Below are 7,010 nucleotides of genomic sequence, written 5' to 3' on the forward strand. Positions count from 1 at the left end.
TATTTGTTTTTTCGTTTTTGTCTTGCTTTTTAACACAAGACAGAAAAATAGAAAGACATGTATTTATCAATTACTGAATGCAGAAACATAATTTTGTTTATAGTATCAAAATTGTTAAATTAATTAATAGTTTTTAGTAATAGTAATTTATAGTATCAGAATTGTTAAATTAATTAAATTTCTAGCATCTGAAAATGTGTTATTCTATTTACACATATATTATGTATCTACATATATAATCTTGTACATATGTACGCAATTTACTAAGAACTTACGCTTTCGTTCCAGCTCTGTATTCTCATCATTGCCTATGCAAGCTATTTCCAAAAATTTTATCCGAGTACTCTAAACATTTACTCTGCATTCACTCATTCTATCCATTCCGCTTTGGATTGAATTTCACTCATTTCGCATACAACGAAAACAACGCTAGTCAATGCGCAATTTACTCATTTGAAACCGTTTCGGCACGCCGAGTTGCGAGTTAGGCTTGTGACTGAGAACTCAAATAACAGAAAATTTGGAGTGCATTCGTGCAGACGTATGATGTACAATATAGTGAGACATGCGCGAGTTAAGTCGTGGTCCGGTTTAAGTTGTGATATATTCCTGAAGTTTAAGCTTTGATGTAAAGAATAATAACAACCTTCTGGTTCTGCTTCTCGATCAAGAGTGATTTTGTATTTCATTTCAGTTTTATATGTTGGCTACAATTTGAGTGCTGTTTTGTTTACGCTGCATTCTTGGGCGGATGCCCCGACTCCAGTCCGCGGGTTCGGCGGAATCCTCTGTTGGCGATCTGCTGCTGCCCCGGTGCTGACGCTGCTGGTTCTGTTCCGGGTTGAGTGCCTTTAGTTTAGGCTTTTACCCGTGGGGATTTCGGGGGAGGTGAGGGCAAGCTTATGCCGTCACCGATAACTCCTCCCCCCTCAAGACGGAACGAAGGCCACAACGAAGGTATGGCTGGAGTTCCGGTGGCTGGCAGGGAAGTAGTTGCGTAGATAATCTTGTCTTTCCTCCAGATCCATGCGGCGATTGCTAGTACGATAGAGCTTGCGAACAATATATATATCGTTGTTAAGTGGTCCGCCGCTTTGCTCTGCATGGTGTTGATAGTCCAATTGGTTTTGAGCGTACTGAGGTGCAGTTGTTGAAGGTTGATGGGTTCTATGGCTGGCATCGTTTTAACGTCGTTGGTTTTCGTTATATCCATCTGCCATCTATCGGTCATTGTGACGGTGGCGTCGGCATATTTCGTACCGTTGATGGTGATGGAGCAACTGTCGTGATTTATAATAAACGACCCGTATACAATCGGAGGTCATATTAACGTCTCTTGCGTTGAGGATAACCAGGAGTCCTTCTATGGGGCTGTAGATCCGTGTCTGGGTTATGGTTTCCACTACGGTACATGTCGCTGTCTTGTTGGCTAGCAGGTTATGGATGCATTCCGGGTTGTCGGGGTCGGTGGGGGTTTCGCAAACTGATAAATCATTAACTCTAATACAATTTGTGTTTAGTGTTTTAAGTTCTATTCTATCCTCTAAAATAAATTTTGGTAGGTTTACAATTTCCGTCCCGTTGAACGGTATGGTTACAATTTGGTACAGTGTGTAATTATTTGGAGACAAAATTGGTATTTTAATTTCAAAAACAATTGTTTTCTTTTCTGTGCTAGTTTCGAGTGATAGTAGGTTGTAAACTTCGTAGTCTGCCTTTATCTTAACGTTTTGATCTGTTAATGACATTTCGATTTTTTGTATCTCAGCATTATCTAAGATGTATTTGGGAACAATATTGAGTTTTGCGAATAATAGGCTTTCTGCTATACCTGCCAAATGTGTGTAGATAAGATCTAAGTTAATATTGATTCTAGTCAAAAATATATTTAATTCTGCATTTTGGAGTCCTGTATCTATTTCCTTAGATATCCTATTCTGATTAAAATTGATTACTAAATCGATAAAAAGTAATCTAATAAAGCCGCCGAGCCAAGCGCTTCAAATACAATGTTTTCAAGTGCTTTTTGTTTAGTTTTCATCTCCTTTTGACTTTAAGATTTGATTGTTTGTTTAATTTTTGTTCGATGCATTCGAGCGGCAATCAGCGATTGAAGCCGTTTAATATGTGTCGCCTGGTGGTGCACACTTTTAGTTGTAATATATGGGTTTATTCCCCTAATTTTTTTGCACTGTATGTGACGTTTACATATTTAAATGCGCGATGCATTTAAGCGGCAATCAGCGATTGAAGCCGTTTTAATATGTTTCGTTTGGTGGTGCACAATTTTAGTTGTAGTATATGGGTTTATTCCCCTAATTTTTGCACTGTATGTGACGTTTACATATTTAAATGCGCGATGCATTTAAGCGGCAATCAGCGATTGAAGCCGTTTAATATGTTTCGTTTGGTGGTGCACAATTTTGGTTGCCATATTTGGGTTTAATTCCCCTAATTTTTGCACTGTGTGTAACGTTTACATATCTAAATGCGCGATGCATTTAAGCGGCAATCAGCGATTGAAGCCGTTTGATATGTGTCATTTTTTTTTTTTTTTTTTTTTTTATGCCTTGGTGTCGGGTTGTCCTATGCGCATGGAATTGTTAATTATACCCGTTACTCGTAGAGTAAAAGGGTATACTAGATTCGTTGAAAAGTATGTAACAGGCAGAAGGAAGCGTTTCCGACCATATAAAGTATATATATTCTTGATCAGGATCAATAGCCGAGTCGATCTGGCCATGTCCGTCTGTCCGTCCGTCTGTCCGTCTGTCCGTCCGTATGAACGTCGAGATCTCAGGAACTACAAAAGCTAGAAAGTTGAGATTAAGCATACAAACTCCAGGGACATAGAAGCAGCGCAAGTTTGTCGATTCATTTTGCCACGCCGACTCTAACGCCCACAAAACCGCCCAAAACTGCCACGCCCACATTTTTAAAAAATGTTTTGAAATTTTTTCATGTTTGTAAAAACTTTTTGCCACGCCCACTATAACGCCCACAAACCGCCCAAGACTGCCACGCCCACACTTTTGAAAAATGTTCTGAAATTTTTTCATTTTTGTATTAGTCTTGTAATTTTCTATCGATTTACCAAAAAACTTTTTGCCACGCCCCCTCTAACGCCCTCAAACCGCCCAAAGCTAATACGCCCACACTTTTGAAAAATGTTTTGATATTTTTTCATTTTTATATTGGTCTTGTAAATTTCTATCGATATGCCAAAAAACGTTCTGCCACGCCCACTATAACGCCTACAAACCGCCAAAAACTGTGTTTAAGACTCTCCTTCTCCCTTCCACTAGCTGAGTAACGGGTATCAGATAGTCGGGGAACTCGACTATAGCGTTCTCTCTTGTTTTGATTTAATTTTTGCACTGTTACATCTCATTTTAGATTTCTTTAAATATTTCGCACTCATTTATTCGGGTCACTTGGCCACGGCCGCTTACCTGCATTACACTAATATGGTTAGTATTCCTATGATCTCCATTCCTTGTTTCCTTGTTTTCCGCTATGCTTCCTTGTGGTTCTTCTTTTTCGGCTGCGCCAGTTAAGTCGTGGTCCGGTTTAAGTTGTGATATATTCCTGAAGTTTAAGCTTTGATGTAAAGAATAATAACAACCTTCTGGTTCTGCTTCTCGATCAAGAGTGATTTTGTATTTCATTTCAGTTTTATATGTTGGCTATAATTCGAGTGCTGTTTTGTTTACGCTGCATTCTTGGGCGGATGCCCCGACTCCAGTCCGCGGGTTCGGCGGAATCCTCTGTTGGCGATCTGCTGCTGCCCCGGTGCTGACGCTGCTGGTTCTGTTCCGGGTTGAGTGCCTTTAGTTTAGGCTTTTACCCGTGGGGGTTTAAATAAAATTTTCTAATGTTTGCAAAAAACTCTTTTTTTGCTTAAATTTAAACATATGATGTTATCATATAAGCTAATAAAATAAGTAGGCTAGGTGAAACACAAGACAGAAATCTGATAACACTTTTATGTAGCGTTGCTTCTTCGCAATTTATTCATTTGATTTGGATTCGGCGAGCGACGCACGTGTCCGCAATGGACTTTCAAAATATAAAATTTTAATTCGCGGAAGGACTCCGTGGTGGCTCCAAATTATTAATTACAAAAGAAGATAAGCAAATTTATTGCAAAAATAAGTGCTTAAAAAGTGGTGAAACAGCCTATCCATGCCGCGAAAAAACTTGCAAAGCTCGTGTTTATCTGAGTTCTGAAGAAACTTGTGTTTATTCGAAGAGTGAGGTGCCATATCATAATCACGGTATCCAAGAACAATTAATGGACAAAATGGGCATAGTTTGCGAGATAAAAAACAATGCACAGTGACCGATGAAAAAAATTCCGACACACGGAAAATTTTTAACGACGTTTTGGCCGAGTAAGTGCTCATGCATTTCCTGAAACTATTTTTTAATTTTTGCATTTTGTTAGATTTACTGAAGGAGAAGGTCCTGAAATAGAGCTTCCTTATGACCAATGCAAGCGTACGATGCAAAGGAAAAGGCAACCAGTAATGCCGAAATCGCCTACTACTTTTGAGGAGCTACGAGTGGCATACAATATTGATTCGATTATGAGTCAGTTTGGTATGAGTAAGAAAATCCAGCCAAAAAAATGTTTAGGCATTTGCATTATTCGGAGGCATTTTCATATGTAATTTTCGCTTCTGCAAAAACTATTTCACTAATGGAAGAAAAAATCCCAGTTAGTGAACGTCATTATTTAATGGATGCCACTTTTAAAGTATGTCCATTTGGTGCTTTTAAACAGTTTCTTATAGTTTACATTAAATATACGGAGAAGGTAATAATGTGCACATGTTATTTTAAATTTGATGATATATTTTTAATTTTATTTAATTTCATTATGGTTTTAGATTACACCTTTCATCGTTGCTCTAATGTCGAGAAAAACAGAAATTTGTTACCTACATTTATTTACATATATTGATAGTAATATTTGTAATCTGGATGGAGCATCGTTCATGTCGGACTATGAAAAGGCGATGCGTAATGCGATTAGAAGTTTGCATCCTTCCACTAGATTTTACGCATGCTGGTTTCATTTCTGCCAGGCGTGTAAAAAAACGGCAAAAAAATTAGTGGGTTCGAAGTTGAAATCAAACACAACAGGAGTTTCTACACAATTTTTATGACGTTTCTCCATCTTCCTCTGCTTCCGCCCAATTTAATTGAACCAACTTTCGCCATACTAAAAAAAGAAGCTTTTGTTCTTAACAAAAATATTTTTCAACGCTTTTTGACTTATTATGATAAGCAGTGGCTAAAATCTGTAAGTAAATAGATTCTGCTTCAAAACAATTTTCGTCTTTTTGCTAATATATTATCTTTAAATCGATTGACAACTTACATTTTTATTCTAAAAACAGGAAGGACCTGACCGCATTTCCGTTTTTAAGAGAGCCCTCAGAACGACAAGTTCTCTTGAGGCCGACAATTTAAATTTAGGGAATAAAATTCACACAAAAGGATATTTCTTCTTCAAAAAGTCGAGAATTCGCGCTTTTATTTCAAAATGGAGGACTTGGAAATGCCCCACAAAAGCGTTATTTAAAGGTAAGTACGCTTTTTAAAGTTTCAACCAAAAACATAAGTACATATTTCAAACTTATTTCTTTTTTACAGGACCGTTCTCAAAAAATAATGGATTCCATGGATCTTTTGGAGGCAATAGAAACTTATGTGCAAGGATTCTTGTCTCGAACCCTTGCCTTAAATGATCGCTTCAAAAATCAGGATCTTTTTAAAAATTTTGCACTCGAAAACGAAGGCCTCAGATTGGAGGACATGGCGGCTCTGAGTATTTTGGAATCATATGTTTCCTCGAATGATTCGAATCTTAGCCAAATGTCAGAGTCGGAAATAATCCAACAGAGTCCATGTAATGGGTGCTTAGTCAGCCCAAAATCAGTTTGGTTTCGACCTTGCAACCATCTAAACGTCTGAAATCAGTGTTGGGATTGCATATTACAGAAAGCACAAGCTACGGAAATGCAACTAAAATGCCCGACTTGTAATCAACATGTTACCAAGGCTATTATATTTGAAGAGCTCTCTGTCGGATTTGGAGGATAAAGAACTGATCCACTCGAAGCAAAGATTCCACTACAAGCTTTGTCCATGGAATGGTGATGACGCTTCGGAAGGACCAGATACGTGTCAGTGTCATAGGCTTCCGATTTTAAGAGACGAGGCCTTCAATATTATGTTAAAATATTATAAGCTAAACAAACGACTTAATAAACTACATTGATTTTCTTAAATATCTTGCATTTTATTTTTAAAAATTAGTCTTAAACATTTTAAGTATAATTTTATTGTTGTATAAACAGTCATTTCTCTTAAATTTTTGTAATAAATTGTTTAGCGTTTTCTTGTTACATTTTAAAAGACCATACATTATGCAATAATGACACGTATAAGAAAACAAGAGAGAACGCTATAGTCGAGTTCCCCGACTATCTGATACCCGTTACTCAGCTAGTGGAAGGGAGAAGGAGAGTCTTAAACACAGTTTTTGGCGGTTTGTAGGCGTTATAGTGGGCGTGGCAGAAAGTTTTTTGGCAAATCGATAGAAATTTACAAGACTAATACAAAAATGAAAAAATTTCAAAACATTTTTCAAAAGTGTGGGCGTAGCAGCTTTGGGCGGTTTGAGGGCGTTAGAGTGGGCGTGGCAAAAAGTTTTTTTGGTAAATCGATAGAAAATTACAAGACTAATACAAAAATGAAAAAATTTCAAAACATTTTTCAAAAGTGTGGGCGTGGCAGTCTTGGGCGGTTTGTGGGCGTTAGAGTGGGCGTGGCAACATGAATCGACAAACTTGCGCTGCGCCTATGTCTCTGGAGTCTGTAAGCTTAATCTCAACTTTCTAGCTTTTGTAGTTCCTGAGATCACAGCGTTTATACGGACGGACAGACAGACAGACGGACAGACGGACAGACAGACGGACGGACAGACGGACATGGCCAAA

General features: G+C 37.9%; 1 long non-coding RNA gene across 1 annotated transcript; it reads left to right on the forward strand.

Annotated features, from left to right (window-relative positions):
- Positions 1–3,952: 3,952 nt before the first annotated feature.
- Positions 3,953–6,299, forward strand: LOC26535509. The gene is made up of 4 exons (XR_005560759.2): positions 3,953–4,394; positions 4,448–4,819; positions 4,893–5,308; positions 5,406–6,299. It is a non-coding gene; the product is annotated as an uncharacterized LOC26535509 (long non-coding RNA).
- Positions 6,300–7,010: the final 711 nt, after the last annotated feature.

The sequence above is a fragment of the Drosophila yakuba genome, chromosome 2R (genome assembly GCF_016746365.2).
Source record: "Drosophila yakuba strain Tai18E2 chromosome 2R, Prin_Dyak_Tai18E2_2.1, whole genome shotgun sequence".
Lineage (NCBI taxonomy): Eukaryota > Metazoa > Arthropoda > Insecta > Diptera > Drosophilidae > Drosophila > Drosophila yakuba.